This window comes from Syzygium oleosum, unplaced genomic scaffold (assembly GCF_021117445.2).
Source record: "Syzygium oleosum isolate NSW1041296 unplaced genomic scaffold, Sole_v2.1 Sole_v2.35, whole genome shotgun sequence".
Lineage (NCBI taxonomy): Eukaryota > Viridiplantae > Streptophyta > Magnoliopsida > Myrtales > Myrtaceae > Syzygium > Syzygium oleosum.
Genome location: NW_026607519.1, coordinates 2,653,011 through 2,673,931, shown reverse-complemented (window position 1 = coordinate 2,673,931; position 20,921 = coordinate 2,653,011). Strand labels below are relative to the sequence as shown.

The following is a 20,921-nucleotide window of genomic DNA, read 5'->3' as shown; positions in this document are numbered from 1 at the left end:
GCACTCGGCTTTGTTGAGGAGATAGATGTCATTACCCCCCATAAAAATCTCACACGGCGCTTTTCCCGGAAGAATAGTTAAATTGGATAGAAAGCAGAGGGTGAGTCGGGCAATGCTCTCGCCCATGGGCCGAAAAGGTTTCGGAAATGGCTTAACTTATAGTCAATGAAGCGTTGGGATTGAGTAATGAGCATTGCACGTTATAAAATGAGGTCGTTAATGGTTTTGTTGGAGTTAAATTCGATGGAAAAGTATGTATCACTTATAATTCAATGTTTCTAGGTACATAAGCATGGTGGTGGTGACATGAGAAAATTATAGTAGGCGATTTGGGACATACATATATGAAAAATGAGGTATGAACATAACATATTAATACAATATTTGTCGCACAAACTATTGCACACATTATTTATGAATAGCAAAAGCTCACTCTTGCCACTGTTACAATTGCTTTTCTCATGTAACCCAAAAGAACACCCAGAGCAAATAAGCTCATGCAAATACACGCTCAACGGACAAGCCAACTCTCACTTTTTCTCTATATTGGGAAACACTCTGGGCTTACATTATGAGGCTTTCCAATGCCCTAATTACAGCTAGGGTTGTCAAAACCAAACCAGAACTGAAACCGATTCGAATTGAACCGCACCGAACCGAATTTTCATATATTTTTAGTTCGATTAGGGTTTCGGTTTGGATAATAAAAAAAACCATTTTTTTATTCCGGTTCGGTAAATGGAAAATAGCATCTCTTCTTAATATTGCAATTTACACAATCTATCTCCTTTTTTACTAAACCTTTTTTTAATATTTCGAAAAAGAAAACTGAAAAGCCAAATTGAACCAAACCAATTGTGAGTCGAAGGCAAATTTGATCGAGTTTCAGTAGTCTAATTCCGTCGATTGTGAGTCGACGACGGCTTCTCTTCTTCCAAGTTGCCACACGAGGGTCACAACACTCCGTGTCTCATTCTACCTCCAATCAGGATAGTGTACATACAGAATGTGTTTGTCAGTTATTCTTTTTATTAGTTAGTTTGCTTTATAATTTGAGAGACCATTCTTCTTCTTTCTTCTTCTTTTTTTTAATAAAATGAAACATAAAAGTGGCTGCTTGGGTTACATTAAAATAGGGTACTGAAGAAGAAATGAAAGCACAAAAAGTTGTGTTTCTATTGAGAAATGCATGGGAAGGCATAGATTGGCAGAGCACGCCACTTTGAGCTAACCGCTTCAGGAACGAAACTCTGTTGTCTCGTTGGAGTAGCTGAGATCTTCTAGTGATTGCTTATCTCACGGAGAATGAAGCATTGTAATTGCAACCATCAACGCGTCTTTCTTCAAAATCAGTGAAAAAGAAAGACATTGTATTATTTCTACTATTAACAAAGCCAAATAGTACAATAGGTGAAATTTTTGTACCTGTTCTCAATTTATAACATAGCACCGAGTTGGAAATTGTATCTCTACTTTTGAAATTTGCTAAAAAGTACTATCTATCAAAAAGATTATGCACATGGTGTCAAAATTGATTTGAAATATAGAGTCCAAGAGAAAGAGATGATTTCTCCAAGTCAAGTTCTATGTTGATTAAAAATGTGGGAAGGCTACAGTTATTGAGAATGATCTGTGTCATCAAAGAATCACATAATTGAATTGTTGAATGCCCAATGCCTCGAAAAGATCACAATACATCATTAAGAAGCTAGAAATCAAGACGATTAATCTAGGATATATGAGAAGTAGTCAGTAGAAATAAAAATAAAAAATTTATTAATGATGAAATTCTTGAATTATCTCTATCGGTTTTAGTAGTGAATTCGCACAACACACTAAATAGCTAGTTAACCTCAAAGCAAGAAGACATGGGAAGGGAGAATCATTGAGTAAGAAGGAAATCAGGTGTTGGAACGAAAGAGCAAACCAGGTTCGGATTGAAGTAATAGTAAGGCCACTGTCAAGAGATAAAGCTTTGTAATGAAGATTTTCTACCATGCTTTTTCCACTCTATTTTGGCCAAAGAAAATGTCATTTGACGGCCTCCACCCTGTCGGTTTGGTATAATTACAAATCAGGTAATCCGTGCGAGAATCCCAACTTTGACCAATGTGCATTGCAAATTATAACATTTCTTCAAATCCTTAACTAAAAAAAAAAAATGAAGTCGTTAATGGTTTCGTTGGAAAATCCTCCGGAGGTGAACTTGGAATGAAATTCGTTTTGAAAGTAGATTTCATTTATTATTCTTTGTTGTTGGGTACAGAAGCACAGTAATGATAATACAATAAAATTGTAATAGGCAACTCGGAACCTACGTATACAGTATGTATACAACACACAAATAAAATAGCCATCACACAACTATCATGGCAAAAGTGTCAAAAAAGTCCTAAACCTTTTGTATTTGTGCCAATTTAGTCATAAACTTTTTTTTTTGTGCCAATTAAGTTCTAAACCATTTGCTTTGGTGCCAATTGAGTCCTAAACCTTTTTTTGGTGCCAATACAGTCCTAAACCTTTTGCATTTGTGCCAAAAAAGTCTTAAACCTTTTTTTGGTGCCAATTCAGTCATAAACCTTTTGCATTGGTGCCAATTTAGTCCTAAATATTTTCGAGCTACATTAACCGGAAGGACTAAATTGGCACAAATGCAAAAGGTTTAGGACTGAATTAGCAACAAAAAAAGGTTTATGACTCAATTGGCACCAATGCAAAAGGTTTAGGACTGAATTGACACAAATGCAAAAGATTTAGGACTGAATTGGCACCAAAAAAAGGTTTAGGACTAAATTGGCATCAATGCAGAAGTTTAGGACTAAATTAGCACCAAAAAAAGGTTTATGACTAAATTGGCACCAATGCAAAATGTTTAGCACTTTTTTAACACTTTCCCCCAACTATCACACACATAATTTATGATTCGTGAAAGCTTACAATTACTATTGCAATCGTTTTTTCTCGCATGACATGTAAAAACATTTTGAGACGTTGATTCATGAGATAGAAAGATCGATTTTCCCATTTGCGAAATATAATAATAGAAAAAGCCACGCAACCAATGCAATGATTGCTTGGTAACTGTGAATGAAGGGATTTGGGTCATTCTTCATTCAAATCTGACACTACTTTAGACTTGAATAGAAGTATGGAGGCATCTGTGAACTGAAGATGCGTTGATGGAACCCAGATGGAAAAGGAGAGCTCGAGAATGAGTAGAAGAGGGCTCGAGGACAAGAGAATGGTGCTTCTCATCCGCGAAGGAGCTCCAATTGCTCGCTCTTCAAAGCAAGCCGGCAACATTCATCCAACAAAAGGAGCGGTGGCAGCGATGAGGGTTGAAAGGTGAAGGATTTCGAAAGAAACTAAAAGAAAAACTCCGCCTCAACCCAACCATGGCCGATTGGAAGGTGGAGATGCTGCATGACTTGCTCAATGGAAGTTTGATAGCTTTGGACCGTATGCTTACAAGAAGTTCGACTCTTTCAAAATGAGTATCGGGAATTAGTTGGTACTTCATTGATCAGTTAAATTCTGCTCGTGCTCATCGGCTAGATTTTGCTCTCTTTATGCTTTCTTTTTTTTTTGGGCATACATTTATTGGTGGAGAGGAATCACAATATCTATGTCTGCTTGTTCCACGAGTTATGAAGGATTTCTAAAGAACACCTGCAGTCATCGAGTTAGATGCTTCACTAGTGATTGATGATCTATTCCAAGTTGAAGGCCTTGACAAATTGAAAAACTTGAAGGAGCTGCTTTTGGATAGGTGTCAATCCCTTATAAGACCGAACCTTTCACAATTGACACATCTGAAATTTTTAAGAGCTGCAAAATGCCACAATTTAGTCGAAATTAATGACCTTGAGGAAGAATTGGTCCCCATAATTGGCAATAGGAACGTTGATGAGTTTATGTCGACAGTTGATATGGTTATCGACCAAGCGTGTATTGCATAATTAAATCCATGGTCCAAGAAGACCAAGACTTGGCCTATTAAATGGAGTGGGACTAATCCGCAGCGCATGATTACACTTATTGAAGACAAAGAAAGAGGAAATCTGAAGGGCCCACGCGCACATCTCCCCTGCGTCCGTTTTTCTCTGCATGTGCACGCGTGCCCACAAAAATTGGCAGGCGCCTCGTGAGAAAATATTGGTGCAGGCCCGGCCTCTCCACGTAATCATGGGCCGGCCCATTCAGTGGATGCCGCATGTCGTCCATGGGTCCCATTTTGGCTTCCGAAGATGGGCGTGACTTCTCCTTAAAAACGTGGGCAGTTTTTTCTGTTAGCTCCCACCGGAAAACCTCCCTCCTCAAATCCAGTTGCTATGCTTGCTGTATATCCTGAACTGAGTTTAAAAAAAGAAAAAAGGAATCTTGCACTCCATGGACAAGGCTTTCCAAGCTCTCGGTGTTGCATTTCGGGGTTTCTTTCTTGAGGTTTCGCAGACTCGGGCATGTTCTTTTATCTGTTGGGCTCTGTGGGAATATCTCTGTTTTTTCATTACATTTAGAAAAAAGGTCTGGTTCTGTATGTGGGCATTTGGCCTCATTGGGGGTAAAAAAAAAAAAGAAAAGTGTCTTTATTGGCAAAATCGAGAATAGGAGATTCATTTCTGAGAGGGAAGGTAGACTCGTAGGAGTGAAGTGAAGATAAATGTTTGTCTTCTGTTTTTTATTATGTTGATGGAAACTAATGGTTCAGGTGGCGTGATCTTTGGAGGCATTTGTGAATTCAAGATTTGTTGATGGAACCCAAATGGAGATGGAGAGAGCCAAGCTCGAGAATGAGTGGAAGAGTGCTCGAGGACGAGAGAATGGTGCTTCTCATCTGCCAGAAGGAGCTCCGATTGCTCCATCTTCAACAGCAATAATCATCCAACAAAAAGAGTGACGGCGGCGATGAGGGTTAAAAAGCAAAGGATTTTGAAAGAAATTAAAAGGAAAAACTCCAGCTCACGCAAAGCCTTCGCCCCAATTCAAAAGTTGTTTCAATTGTGTCTTTCGTTTGACTGGACGGCGACTCTGCAACCATGAAGAAAGCTCCGACCACCAACCCAACCATGGCCCATTCAAAGGTGGAGACGCTGTGTAACTTGTTAGATGGAGGTTTGATAGCTTTGGACCGTATTCTTACAAAAAGTTCGAGTCTTTCAAAATGGGCATCGGGAATTGGTTGGTACTCCATTGATCAGTTAAATTTTACTCGTACTCATCGGCTAAATTTTGCTCTCTTTATGCTTGTGTTTTTTTCGGGCATGCACTTATTGGTGGAGAGGAATCTCAACATGTGTGTATGCTCATTTTATGAGATATCGAGGATTTCTAAAGGACAATTTGTACTGCATACCGTGATTGCTAATGCAATCACGGTATTTTCACTTTTTGTGTCGGTTAGTTCTCTGTAATTGGGCTGTGCTCGGAGCTTTCCCTTTGTTCAATACCTTTTTTTCTGCTTGGATCCTTTTCCTTTGCTTTTCCTCGCACCAAATTTATTGTCTGACCAACACACAGAAGTCAACGCAGACGTCAAGAGTCGTCCCTCCCTCGTAGCCGCCCAAAGTCGTCGCTCCCCGCGCGAGCGACGGGGAAAACAAAACCCAAAAAGTACAAAAAAAAGAAAAGAATATCGCGCCCTCCCTTCCTAGATCGAACGGTCCAGATTCGCTCCTCACTGTAACAACTGTGCGCCGCCCCACGCCCCATCCCGCCCCCGCTCGCAGCCGTGCATTATTAAACCCCGCCCCGGTTCTGTCACGATTCGTCTCCCGATCTGGAACCACAGGGCAAAACAGGAAATAAAAAATAAAAATAGAAATTAAAAAAGAAAAAAAGGCAAAAGACGCGACGCCCTCTTTTTCAATTTCCATAACAGAAAATACGAACCTATTCACACGTGGAGCGCGAACGGCCGTCCGTATTCTGATTTCTACGGCCCACGTCGCTCCGCGCGAGAATTTCCTCGTTTGCATGAATCGTTTAACCTAGGGTCGCCCAAAAAAAAAAAAAGGAAGCAAAATAATTTATCCCGTCGTTTTTACACTTCTACCCCTCTCTCTCTGTAGCTCTATCTTTCTCTCTCTTTCTCTCGCTCGAGTGTTCGGACATTCTCGAGAGAAGCTCAACCATCGGCCGCCGATCCTAGATTCCCCCCCAGCTCCGATCGCGTCCGTCCGTCCGCCGCTCCTGCAGTTCTCGACGCGGCTCCGGCGCTGGTCCTCGGCTTCCGGCGACTGCCACATTCGCTTCCCGCGGCACTCGGGCTCAGCTGAATCGCGGCGGTTTTCTCCTGCTTCTTCTTCCTCCGTTCCGCTGCTCCGGCTCGTCGCCGTTTCGTTCGGCGCGCTTCGGTTGAGCGTGAGGGGAGCCTTGATCGTCAGCTGGAGACCGGTGACTCCAGATCGGTGACCCCTTGACCAGCCGACGCCGGGGGCCCGATCGCGACCAGGACGCGGAGGCGTCGTGCAGCGGCGGCGGCGGCGGCGACCGTAGCTGTGCCGGCGGATAACGAGCTAGGGCGGGAGGAGAAGGCCGTCGTGGGGGACGTGGTTGCGGAGGCGGCGGCGCCGGCGGTGGAGGAAGGGAGAGCCGACGAAGGGGGAAGGTTGCAGGGTGGTTTTGGAGGAGGGTTTGGGAGCGTCCCCACCTGCATTGCAGAAGGAAGGTGTGGGGGAGAAGCCAATGGATGATTTCGACAGCGGTGCGGGGCGCAACAACAAGGGGCACGCCGGGGATGATAAATCGTAATGTGTGTAATCGTAACTGTACCGGAAAGTAGTCAATGTCCATGATCTAAGCACCAAAGGATTGCTAGAGAAAGACCAAGGCCTTGCCTCAAGGATTCTGTTCATTTCATTTTCAGACTTAAAGGTAAAGGCTAAAGTTCTCGAGTCGATCAGATTCAGAGGTAACTGAATCCACTCCCCATGCCCTCTTCATATTTTTTTTGGAAGGCTTGGAGATTGATATTGGGGTTGTAGAACAATTGCCCAAACATAGTTAGACGACATTCTCATATTCTCTTAGTGAGGACCATACCATCTATCTTTTGCCGGGTCTTTTTTCTGACCAAAAATTGCCCAATTTCCTGTAGAGGATAGTAACTCGAGAATCTGAGGTGTCCAATTCTTCCATTGAAGATGCACGAGAGGCAGACAACTTACTCCCGGCCAGAAAAGTACAGCAGAAGCAGTTACTCTTGCAAATTCATTCTCGGGGTTGTATCCCAATATTTCGTAATGGCAAAATGTTGTCCAAGGACAATGCAGTGCTCAGGGAGGCAAATGGGGTAGCTAGGGATTTTGGGTAAAGGGTCATAGTTGAAAAGGAAATAGGAGATTTGCATCTTGGTAGAGACTAGATGAAATGACTGCTGGATTGAGTGAAGAACATGAGGGTTTTTTTGGGTGAAAACCACCACCATCGGGGGAGGATATAAGCTCTTCCCATCGAGAGAGGATATCCACGAATTTCAACTCAATAGGTAAAATTTTGGTGGAAAAGGTGCATAATGATAGATTGACACGGCGAACAGGTTTAAATTTACATTCCTATTTGAAGTTCTTATTTCTACAAGCCAAACATATGTTCAAGGGACCAAAAAACCGGAAATGAAAATTTTTCCTTTACATTGAAAACAAAAACTAAAAAATTTATCATTAACCATAAGGCCCCTTAGAACTTCAGTTGGGGTTTTCTAGTTCTTTTCTTTAATTTTTAGTTTTCATTTTGGGCTGAAAACTTGAACGCGGGCATCGTGCTTCATGCAGCAATCATCGTGGCCATCGCAGGGTCTCGATCCGGAACATCTATCTGTTGTGCGGAAGCCCACACTACTTGTCATATCTCAGCAGTGCAGGCACCATGTCATTTCCAATAATAATTTTTCTCATGTTCAGTAGTTGATCAACCACCGAAAAAGCCCCACATTAATGGACAATCTTTCATCACGTTATACACAAAAAGATGAAAAAAAATAGTTGAGTTCTTTCTAGAGAAGAGCAAGCATCACAGCATGCACGAGTGGAATTGAGGTTCGCATTTTCTACTACGTCCTTTGCTTTGCGAAACTATTCTTTCGTGTAAGAAACAATGCTGCCATTGGCAACTATTATAATTAAAGAGACTGCTTGGGTTTCACAAAAGACTAAATACGCAAAGAGTTGCATTTCTCAATAGAAATGCAAGGGGAGGTAGAGATTAGCAGAGCACGCCACATTGAGCTTACCTCTTTAGGATCTCAACGTTGTCATTGGAGAAATTGAGATTTTCTAGGAATGACTTAAACTCATAGAAAATGAAGCTTTGTAATTGCAACCATCAATGCATCCTTTTTTAAAATCGATGAAAAGAAAGAGCTCGACTACCCATCAAAAAAAAAAAGTATACCCATCCATCCAAGCGATTGCATGCAAATCTAAGGAAGACGTTCTATTATTTCTATCGTGATAGCACAACCAAATAGTAAAATATGTGAAATTTCTAACATAGCACGGTATCGGAGTATTTATACTTTTGAAATCAGCTAAAAAATACTCACTACCTATCAAGAGAAGAGTCCAAGAGAGAGAGAGACGATTCCTCCAAGTCAAGTATTATGTTGATTAAACATGTGGGAAAGCCATGGTCACTGAGAATGACTGGTGTCATCAAAGGATCACACGATTAAATCCTTGTGGACAAGGAAACCACTATACTTTCCGCTCGCCCTGAAATAGAAATTGTAAAAAAAACTCACCTCTACGTGGTCACAATAGGTCTTCACTCCAAATAAATGTCATATAGACAAAATGAAAAGCATAGACATTAAATTATAACTACAATTATCTGAGAACTCAACTTTTATATTATCACTATATCGAGTATTACCACTCAGCATGTATTGTTCATTCATGACATGAACATCTAGTCTAGAACGATACACTCTAATATGTATACGCAATCGTCGTATTCCTTTTTTTGTTTATTTTAAGTGCTTTTCTTATACCATATTTTCTTGAGACATATGTATGTGTGTGTGTGGGTGGGTGGGTGTGTGGTTTCTTTTTTTGTTATTCTAAATTGCATATAGCGGAGATATTAGTACTTGATTGATGAAATTTGGGGTTTTGATGACACTGGCAAAGTGTTAATGAAGTCGTATATAAGCGCTATCACAACCAAATCTGAGTTATAATTTTCTCAAAGCACTTCTTTTGAGGAATGATTCGCTTCCTCCATTTGAAATTTATTTGGTTCCGTTAATTACCTTACGCAAATTCTTTCCATTTCATATTATCCATGAGGATGCTCCACTGGAAGAACAATTGCTTCGACTAACCCATATGTTGTTCTCTTCAGGAAATCCCTTAAGTTTAGCTATCTCAGTCCCTTAACAATTCTTTTCATGGCAAATCATGAGTATCTTTTTTATCAACTACTATATTTTCTTCACAAGATTCCCCGGCCATTTTGGATTCCTTGATCAGATTTACGTGTCAAACTTAACCAAGCGCGGAATATCAATCAAAATTTATTTCGTCTGGAAAAATCATGTTCTGATTTTATGTTATGTTCATTCAAGCGTCAGAATATAGCAGTTGAGGCCCAAAATGTCTGTGAAGTTCTTCTAGTCGAGGCACTAGACCAAGGTAGCGCGCACAAGCCCCCCAAACAATCACTATGTGGATAGGTTCCTTGAAGGTTCACAACTTCACATGCCTTGGCCCCAATCGGGAAAAGATCTCAAGAGATGGTCCACAAAACGCGCAATGATGGTCAAGCCATGATGTAGACAAAGCAAAGTGGATCCCCCCCTTGTCACTCTCTCCGATAATTCTCGCCTTACATTGCTTTTCCAACTCGTGTTTGTACTACATCCATGCCAGCCACAAACCGGGCTTTCATGGACAGTGCGTGTCGGCTCATCCGTACAAATGCATTCCACATTTCCGCAATGACTCCGAAGGGCAAATCTCCCAAAGGCTTCAGTAATTTCAGCATTAGTACCGTATCGCTATTATTGCATCACGCGTCACTTCCGAAAACAATCTCGGTAGAATATAACAATTTTATCAATTGAATTTAAAATTTTTGCACGAAGTATCAATGCAGTCTTTATAACCAATTTCTGTCGAGAATTACTGATGTGGCGACCTAGTTATTTTGGGTTGTCCTACGTTGTACATTGTTACGCCAGTAGTTTTCGCCAAAAATTGATCACAAGGACTACATTAAAATGTTACACAAAGATTTAGAACTAAATTGGCGAAGTTGTAAAATTTAAGATTAAATTGACATTCATATAATAAGTTTAGGATTGATTGGACGATTTTTTCATAATTGGTTTAAAATAGGAAATACATTCACGAGTATGACGTCCATGGCATTTGGTATGATGCATGTGATCCTGCCTACCCATACGTGTCTTGTTCCCACTTGCCTATCTTTGAGCTACCGGCATTGCAAAAATCATGCCATGTCTTCAAATTTTTAATTTAAAAAACAATAGGTCATTAATGGTTTGGTTCAAAAATCATTTGGAGGTAACTTGGAGCGAAATTCATTCTGAAACTAGATTTCATTTATCATTCATTGTTGTTGGCGAAGCACGGTAGTGGCAACACGAGAAAACTATAATGAGCAACTCGAGTCGGGACATACTTATCTGAAAATACATTATGAATACAACACACACACAAAAATATTTGTCACACAATTATCACCTACATAATTTATGATTAGCGAAAGCTTACTCTTACTATTACGATTGTTTTTCTCACATGACACGCAGAAACACTTGGAGCGAACTCTTTTATTTCTTTCCCGCACGGATGAGCCAACTCTTTCTTTTTCTCCTCAGTTCGGAGCCCGCGAACTTTGAAAGAACCTAAGCTTTCACGGATGACTACAATAGCTCCTCCTCTTCAGTTTCTTCATTTTCTTGCGAAAGCATCTATCTGCTGTACGTCTCCCAAATAGCTCCCGACTATTACCCTTACTATTTCCTACACAGTAGCCTCGACAAGTAGACGTTGATTTCTCTTTAATTATTTTCGTCGAAGACAAGAACTTTGGAATCTCTTGTCAATTTCTCAATCCGATGATGCGCGTGCTGCCCGGGACTTGAATAATAGTGAATAAAGGCTACCCGAGCAAAACTTCATGTGGACAATTTCGGTGAACATAATGATTGATGCGGACGCTTTAAGTCTCTTTTCTTTTTTTCTTTTGAACAGTTGGAGGTAACCAGCATGTTTCGCATTGACGCCAAAAAGAAGTCTGTGGCTTTGCAGACAGGAAAAAGAAGAGCGTTACGGACGGATGATGAAAGTGACAAAGGTCCCCAATAATTATGATAGAAAGACCGATTTTTCCATTTGCGAAGTATAATGATAGAAAAAGGCCACCGACCGATGCAGCGTAGGGTGTAATTACATGTTGCGAGGCATTGCTTATGACTCATCATCCTCCACCAAATTAACTGTGAATGAAGAGGTTTTGGTCATTTTTCATTCATTTGTAATTGAGATATAACCCCACTTGCGACTTGTAAGGTGTAGATATGGGGTAATTTTCCTCTTTTTTTTCTCTTCAATTTTCTTCTTGTCGTTGTTCTTTCACACCCAAACACAACCTTTTTAAAAAAAAAAAATTTCTTCGAGAAAATCCACACTCACTTCTCTCTCTCTCTCTCTCTCTCTCTCTCTCTCTCTCTCTCTCTCTCTCTCTCTCTCTCTCTCTCTCTCTCTCTGTGGCCACGCCCGAAAGGAGGACGAAGGTTCTTTCGGTAGGAAAGAAAAGGATATTTAATGAAAATAAATTAAAGGAAAAGGAAGGAGAAAAGGGGGGAAATGGAAAAGAGAGCATTCGAAAGGAGATGAACTATTCATTTAGTAAATATGTTTATTTCAAAGCTAAAAAAGCTAACAAGGTATTCCTTTAACTTAGCGTGAAGATATATTTGTAATTCACTATGAATGTGACGCGAGATGTGATGCGAATGCAACAAAATGACATTTCATCATTATGGGTAATCCATCACCAATTAAACAATTGATACTCGCCATATTAAGAATTTATCTTTTTATAAAGGGTGTATATCATTCAGCAAAAGCATTTTAGATTATATAAAATATGTAACTTATTCATCCCTTAAAGACGTGCACAGTACATGTTAATGGAAAAAGGTTAGCGGTGTTAATGAGTATAACAAAATACAAGTTTGGGTTAGATGGAATGGAGATGCGGCTTTTTGAAGTTTGAGATTTAAGATGCACCAACTTCAAATTTATGAAGGGTAGAATGAAACATTTCCTAAAATGTTAGAATGAGATCTCACATTCTTCTTCCAAATGCATGGAACCTAAGAGTGTCATCATTATGTATCTAATTTGAAGTGATTTTCCTCATTGTTAAGCGATGTCACTTTTTCCTCCATACGTAGTTGGAGAAAATTACCTCCAACTATATCTTTGATCGGTGTTCAACTTATAGAAATCCCAATATGCAAACTTAACTAAAATTAAATATGGATGATGTCTATATTTGTAACTCATCAATTATTGGTGATGCATGGAGAGGGAGCCTCTAAGGTGCAGACATGTGGTCACCTAAGTCGCCTTGCTTTTCGTTCTCTTTTTTTCCTTCAATTTTAGATCATGTTATATTTTGCGTTACTTGCTTCCTTTCAAAGATTGCACTTTTGGCTCAAGAAAAATTATAAACAAGCAGAACATCCCAAAATTAAAACCGTTTATCATTAGAAAATTGCAAAAAGTCAATATTACTTAGAACAATCGAGCCAAAAGTTAAAGCAAAGAAATAAGAACATTTCTTTCCATCAAGGGCGGATGAGCCAACTCTCCCTTTTTTTTTTTTACTTGTGAAGCTTTGCATTCTGAAGCTTTCAGATGCCCTATTTAATAGGCACCAATCTACTGCCTTAGGAACCTTTGCTTTTGGAACAAGATTTTTTGAAATGTGTAGTCAAAATTCCTGAACAAAAGATTCACACGTTAAGCCATGAAGATTGAAGCCCACAAATTTTGAAAGACAAAATCCTAAACTTTGGGAACCTTAGCTTCACGAACACGTCAAGAGCTCCTCATCCTTCATTTTCTTGTGAAAGTTCATTGTGTCTTCCAAATAGGTCCCTACCGTTAGACTCACTACTGCTACACAGTAGCCTATAGACGTTGATTTCTAGATTCAATGGTGCCTCAGTTGCACGGTTCAATTAGAGGACAAATACTTCACGCGCACGTTTCTGGTAACGTACAGATCGTGTCGGTGCTTTAAGCTTTTTCCCTTTTTCTTTGGGGACTTGCAACATGCGCGTTTCACATTGACTCTAGAAAGAAGAGGTTCACGATGCCCTGGGAGACTCGGAAAGAAAGAGTGATAGGGACGGATGAGAAAATAATTGATGAATACTTTTCGGTAATGCGATGGCGATTGTCGTCTGTATCGAATCCCCGATCCAATTGGAAAGTTGGAATGATTGGCTGAATTAAACTTGTTATGTACAAATATTTAGGAAACAACTAAATTCATTGGGGATTTGAAATATGGGAAAATTTAGCATATTACTGAAAGTGAGAAATTAAGTAATTTACCTATTATTCCTAGCAAGTTGTGAAAAAACATAACTCAGTCTTGTTATATGGTAAAACGGTGTAATTGGTTAGGTATGCTGATAGTAATTTGCAAATAAGGCCAACAAACGCAATAGCAAGTTATCAACATCTTTAGAAATTTGCAAGACAAAATCCTAAACTTTAGGAACCTTAGCTTCACGTCCACGTCAAGAGCTCCACATTCTTCATTTTGTAAATTTTATTTTTAGCTTCACCTCCACGTCAACAAACGCAATTTCTCTTGTAAATTTTATTTTTTATTTTTCTTTTTTCATTCATTCCTCTCCTTTTTCTCTATAAAATTCGGCGAAGGTTGTCGATCAACCCTTGTCTGTCATGAGCAAGGGCTGGCCGACCCTCACCAACCACAGGCAACGGCTGCTCATTGGGCAAGGGTCGTGAAGCCCTTTTTAGGCGCTGGCAAGGGTTGCAGCCCTTGCTCGCGACTGGTAAGGCAGCAATTTCTAGTTAAAATTGACCGAAGATACTCAATTAGCAAAAAACGAAAATATTCAATATTTAATTGATAAATTAAAATGTTTATAATTAAATTGATAAAAGTATAGTAAATTTAGGACTTTTCAAACAATTTTCGCTAGATTAATTAGATCGAGTAAAAGTCCCACCAAAACTACGACGTTTCGCGTAATGAGAAGCATTAGCTACAGGCGTTGATGGGTGAGGAGACTGGAATGTGGACATTTGACTTTTCGCCCTCCAAAGGCGGTGGGCCCCACCCATCATCTCGTTCCAATGAAGTCGGCAAACGAAAAGTCTTTCATTCCACATAAAGCGGTGGGCCCCAGCCGCAGCTAAATCCTCGACTATTTATTTTTTTATTTATAAATTTGCCTATATTTTTCCCAATGATCGATTTGCATCTCGAAGTAGAAATTGCAAAAACAAAAAAAGGAAAGAGAAGTTATTGGGGAAGTAAATAAATAAAAAAACGAAAGGTGATCTAGCGTTTGGGCGTTCTTTTTGCTCATGCGAACACAAACGGCGCGTACAATTTTGTCAAGAACAACTAAAAGAGCGCACGACGAAAATCAGATAATAAAGCAAACAAAGCTCATGCGAAGGAGCGCTCGACGGACGAGCCAGCTCTCGCTTTTTCTCTTTGTTTGTGAAGCTCTCTCAGCTTCGACTCCAAGGCTTTCCAATACTCTCATGTTCGAGCACCAATCTTGTTGCTTGTTTGGAAACTATTACCCACTTACAGCCCCACGAGGGGAATGCAGGGATAAAACACTAAAAATGTCATAATTTTTGTGCGATATTCACTTGAGTATTATAACTTTTGTTTCGACCACTTGAGTGCTATAACTTTCAATCGATCGCTTAGGGTGCGCATGACAATCATTTTGTGCCCGGGAACTATTTCCACTCAGAAATGATTCTTTTTTATTCTGTACCCGGAAATAATTTACGAAAGATTTGAAGGCGTTTGGTAATCTGTCCAAAATTTCTATTCTTGGGATAGAAAAGAACAAATACGTTTGATAACTAAACAAAATTTCTTTTATTAATAATATTTTAATAATATTTTTAAATTTTTAATATTTTTTTTTTTTCTACCCTTCCCTTTTTTGCCATGGCCGTTCGGCGCCGCGGCGATCGGCCACAAGCTAGGGCGTTGCGGCCCTCGCCGCCGCCCGGCTACCTACCTCACCGCCAGGCCTCGCCCAGATCGCGAGGGCCGAGCCTCGCCGTCGCGACCCACTGGCGAAGTCGACCTTGCCGTCGGTCGCGCGACGGCGAGGCTCGACCTCGCCCGATCCGAGCGAGGCGACCTCGCCATGATCGACGGCGAGCCACCTCGCCCAGGCGGCGAGGGTCCAGCCCTCACCCTCGCCTCCACCGGCAGCCGGCGAGGGCCATGACGCCCTCGTCGGCCTTGGGCTATGGCCGGCCGCCGGCGACCGGCCACAGCCCAGGGAAGAACAACACAAAGAAGAAAAGAAAAAAAAGAAAAAGAAGAAAAAGATCTCATTCTCAAAATTGTCTTGAAAAAAAGAAGAATTTTTTTACTTGTTCTCTTCCAAAATCGCTTTCGGGCACAAATTTTTGCAAAATGTGCCGGGAACAAAAAGTTTATAAAACGCATTTCTGTTCCCAAACTATTTCTAGGAACAAAAAAACAGAAATTTTCAGTGTTTGGCACGTTACCAAACGGGCCCTTAAGTGCCCATTTTTTTAAGGTGTTCACCCAAGCGCAGAAAATTCGACGTAGCATAACACTTGTGGTGAACTTTTTAAAAAAGTTATGACACTCAAGAGATCAATTGAAAAGCTGCGCCGCACTCAAATGATCGGAAAAAAAGTTATAACACTCAAGTAAACGTTATACAGTCAAGTTGTTGAAAAAAATATTGTGACACTCAAGTGAGTACAGTACGGAAATTATGGCATTTATGGTATCTTTATCCCAAGAAATGCGTAAGCGAAATTCATCGAACAAACATTCACGCGTTCGACCACAAGCCCGAAGCTCACAAGTTTCGAAAGACGCGGTCCTTAAAACTTTTAGGAACCTTTAGCTTTCCCGTTTGACTCTTTTTTTGGGTCGGAACTTTCGCGTATGACTTCAGGAGCTGCACATCTCCATTTTTCCTGGGAGGGCATTTATGTTATGTCTCCCAAATAGTTCCAGGAAGGTCGACGTTGATTTCTAATAAATGTTTCCGTGGAAGACGAGATTTCCGGTAGATAATTCAGCGCGAAGACTTTGAATCGAAGGAACGAAGGCCACGGGGACAGCTGGTGGCAAACTCAGTGTGTTTCACATTGACAGACACCAAAAAAGAAGAGGTTGATGATGGCCTTGGGTATGTCTCCGGAAAGAAAGAGCGGTTGGGTTGGGATGGGGCGATGAGAAAATTAAATTGAAGAATTAATGCTTGTTAGTAACGTGGCGGTGATTGTCGTCTCCATCGTTTGGGAAGTTGGAATGGTCGATTGAAATTGAATTTGCCACGTACAGGACATTATGATTAGTTGTCCAAATTAAAAACTCGCAAAACCGATAGTACTAACATCTTTTGGGCCGAAATTCAAAGAAGAGAAGTAAGAACATGAGCGTCAGACAATTAAATTAAATATCTTTCACCATGTATTAAAGTCCATAAATTAATTAAAAGTGAATTGACGACGTGCTGGCACCCGAAACAGAGAAGCACAATTTCTTAGAAGACACCTCTAGATTTGCCAATCTGAACATATCCTGCCTTGCCTTCTGATTTCCCGTCTTGCTCTTTGCCAGCGACGCCGAAGACTTGGCGCAGGGGACAGTCAAGTAATCATTTCCTACTCAAAACTTTCCATAATAGTCGAGTCAGAGAGAGAGAGAGAGAGAGAGAGAGAGAGAGAGAGAGCATTGTAATGGGAAAGTAGATCACAGATGTTTTTCTATAAGTGCAGAGAAAATACCAACAGAAGGGGGTTGGGTGGTGTTGGCTGTGCATGGCAACTTGCCAAATAGTATTTGATTCTGTTCTTTTGTTCCCAGAATCAGTTTGGGAACCGAAATCCGTTTGTTTAATTTTTTGATTCTGGGCACATTTTTGCAAAAAAATGTTCCCAGAATCAGTTTTGGAACAGAATCAAGAATAAAAAAAAAAAGTAGCTTCTTGATTCTGGGAACAATTTTGAGAATCAATTTTTTTTTCTTCTTCTTTTTCCTGGTTTTTTATGTAGCTTCTAATGTCCAGCGCGAGGGCCGCCCTCGCCGGATCTGGCGAGATTAAAATATTTTAATAAAAAAATATTATTAAAATAAAAAATATTTTACCGGCCATGGCCGGCAACCAGGCCATGAATAAAAAATATATATTATTAATAAAAAGAATATTTAACTGGCCATGGCTGACGACCAGGCCATGAACCAAAAAAAATATATTATTAATAAAAAAAATATTTAATCGGCCATGGCCGGCGACCAAGCCATGAACAAAAAAATATTTATTATTAATAAGAAATATTATTAATAGAAAAATATTTTACCGGCCATGGCCGGCGACCTGGCCATGAACAAAAAAAATATATTATTACTAAAAAGAATATTTAACCGGCCATGGCCGGCTACCAGGCCATGAACAAAAAAAAATATATTATTAATAAAAAAATATTTAACCGGCCATGGCTGGCGACCGGGCCATGAACAAAAAATATCTATTATTAATAAGAAATATTATTAATAAAAAAAAATTTATCGGCCATGGCCGACAACTAGGCCATGAACAAAAAAAATATATTATTAATAAAAAAATATTTAACCGGCCATGGCCGGCGACCAGGTCATGAATAAAAAATATATATTATTAATAAAAAAATATTTTACCGGCCATGGCCGGCGACCAAGCCATGGCAAAAAAAAAGAAAAAATATATTTTTAATAAAAATATTTTAATAAAAATATTATTAATAAAGAAATATTTTACCTGTCATGGCCGGCGACCAGGCCACAGCCAAAAAAAAGAAAAAAATACTTTTAATAAAAAAATTATTTTACCGACCATGGCCGGTCGCCAGCAGGGCATGGTCAAGAAGGAGGAGAAAAAAAAAGAAAAATGAAAGAAAGAAATATTTAAATAATTAAAAATATTATTAATAAAAAGAAATTTTGTAGCATTACCAAACGCATTTCTGTTCTTTTTCTATTCCAGGAATGGAAATTTTGAGCCGTAACAAACGCCTTAAAACGCTCAAAACCGCCCGACACGTAATAAAAAATCATTTCGAGTAGAACTGTTTCTGCATGTAATCGTCGCTACGCACAACCGTAGTTTCATGACAATTTATTCCTGTCATGTTCAGGCAATGCCTTGTGCTGATATTTACAATCGTCTACATCCAACATCAAAGCTTGCAACATGTTTCTTTCTTATAGATTGTCCATAAGATCTCGATTGTCCAATTCTCCACAATCGGCCACATATATTCAACAATACCTATTAGTAGCAAATCTTTCATAAGGACAATAATATTTTTCAAGTGTTCGTAAATTGGATGTACCTGTCTTAGCTACTTTTTGAAAGAATTTTCGTTAGTTCTCATAACTTAAAAGTCCTATCTTTGCTAATTTTTCTATGAGATTGTAATTTTCCTCGAAATGCTCATACCTTGGCCCTTGGGGATTCTTATGGTTAGTAATTTCACCAATGAAATCATTGTTCTCCTCATGTGCATGTATTAGCGACGGATCTATCTATTACTAGTAGATAAATTCCGTATATGATGTGAAAGATAATTAGGGATTTCTTTATGTTATAGATATTATGATAATTATGTTGATTCTTTATTTGTCTCAACATTGTGTATACATCTTTATTTGATTGTGCATATCTTGATTAATATGTTATCCTAAATAGTCATATAATAAAGCTTATAAATATGCTAACGTATTCTTTTTCAACGTATATTGAAATATATAGAAAATTCATCAATTCACTTTTCCGCTTTTTCTTATCTATGAGAATGAGATCGCAATTCTCTGCAAGTGCTTGCGACCACGAGGCTTCTATCATTAGTAAATTTTTATGAATGGTAATTTTCGGTGCTCGCTACTTTTAAGTAACTTTTTCTTCATGACTTCTCTGTGAAGGATTATAATTTTCCTAGAATGTTCCTAGCTGGACTTGTCGACCACGTAGTTAACAGAACCATTTCACGGTCCACATTTTCGTCGTCTAGGGACCATGGAAGGACCTTTGCGTACAGACCAAAAAAAAACATATTTGCATTGTGCCGACACTTGAAAAGGTTTAGATGAAAGGAATTCAATTTTTTTCTTCTTTTTTTCATTTTCATTACTCTCGCGCTCTCTTTATTAAAGTCCAAAACTCAACAGATGTAGGGATGACATAGATTGGCAGAGCACATCGCTTTCGAGCTAACCACTTTAGGATCGAAGCACTCTCGTTGGATTAACTGAGATTTTCTAGTAAACCTTAAAAATAGTTGGTCGGATGCTACGTGATGCAATTCAAGGTCGGTAAAACATTATGTTGTTTTAGCTTTCACGTATGACTTTCAGGAGCTCCTCATCTTTCATTTTCTTGGGAAATCATTTATGGCATTTCTCCCAAGTCCCAAGTAGTGCCCTTTAGGCAGGTCGACGTTGATTTCTAATAAATGTTTCCGTGTAAGACAAGATTTCTGGTGGATAATTCAATGTGAATATGCAGTGCGAAAGTGTTGAATCGGAGGAATGAAGGCCACCGGACAGCTGGTGGCAAACTCAGTGTGTTTCACATTGACCGACACCAAAAAATGAGAGGTTGATGGGCCTTGGAGGCTCGGAAAGAAAGAGTAGCAGGTGGGGCGGATGAGAAAATTAATGGATGAATCTATGCTTTTTAGTAATGGGATGGTGATCGTCGTCTCTATTGTACTCCCTCTTCATTTGAGAGGTTAGAATGGTCGACTGAATTGAATTTGCTTTGTCCGGGGCATTATGGTTAGTTGTCCAATTTAAAAACTCGCAAAATTGGTGGCATCATTTGGGCCAAAAATCAAAGAGAACTGAGAACATGAGAGTCCAACAGTTAAACTTAATATCTTTTTTCATTTTATTAAAGTCCATAAATTAGTTACAAGTAAATTGTGGACGTGCTTGCACACAAAAAGAGAGCATAATTCGTTAGAGCAATGAATTATACTTCTAAAATGAAATAGGTTTCGCATATAGATCTAAAATCAATATAGTGGATCTATCTTATTAGATAAATGTAAAAATGGTTCTCCAAAATACTTTCAATGGTGGCTGATATATGACACTTTCCATGAGTGACATCTATCTTACTTTTCTTTTGAAAAATTTTCCTTTTGCTTTTCCACTGTAATTGAACTAATTTTTAATTTTAGTTCAAGAGGCATATGAATATAATTAGTGTCGGTATAGCTATTATGTTCTTTTTCTTCCTATTTTTCACCTTGCTTTTAGACTATAAGAAGGCATCTCAAATTCCCAATCCGAACATATAAAATATATGAAATGACAAATTTACTTCATCTTCCTGCCTTGTCTCCAGATTTCCCATCTCCCTCTTTACCAGCGACGCTACAAAGATGGCGCAGAGATAGTCAGTAGCCTTGACAAGTCGATGTCAATTTGTGATAATTGTTTTCGTCGAAGATAAGGATTACGTTATCTCTTGTCAATTTCTACGGGTCTGCACAGAACTTGAATTAGAGCGAATTAAGGCTACTCGGACAAAACTTCGGAGGGACAATTCGGGGAACGTACAGATTTTCTCGGGTGGTTTAAGCCTCTTTTCCTTTGTTTGTTTTCTTTTGAACAGC

At 39.4% G+C, this 20,921-nt stretch overlaps 1 pseudogene; it reads left to right on the top strand.

Moving 5' to 3' along the window:
- The window catches only part of LOC115668723 (disease resistance protein Roq1-like), a 42,008-nt pseudogene that overhangs the window by 11,350 nt on the left and 9,737 nt on the right, over positions 1 to 20,921 (top strand).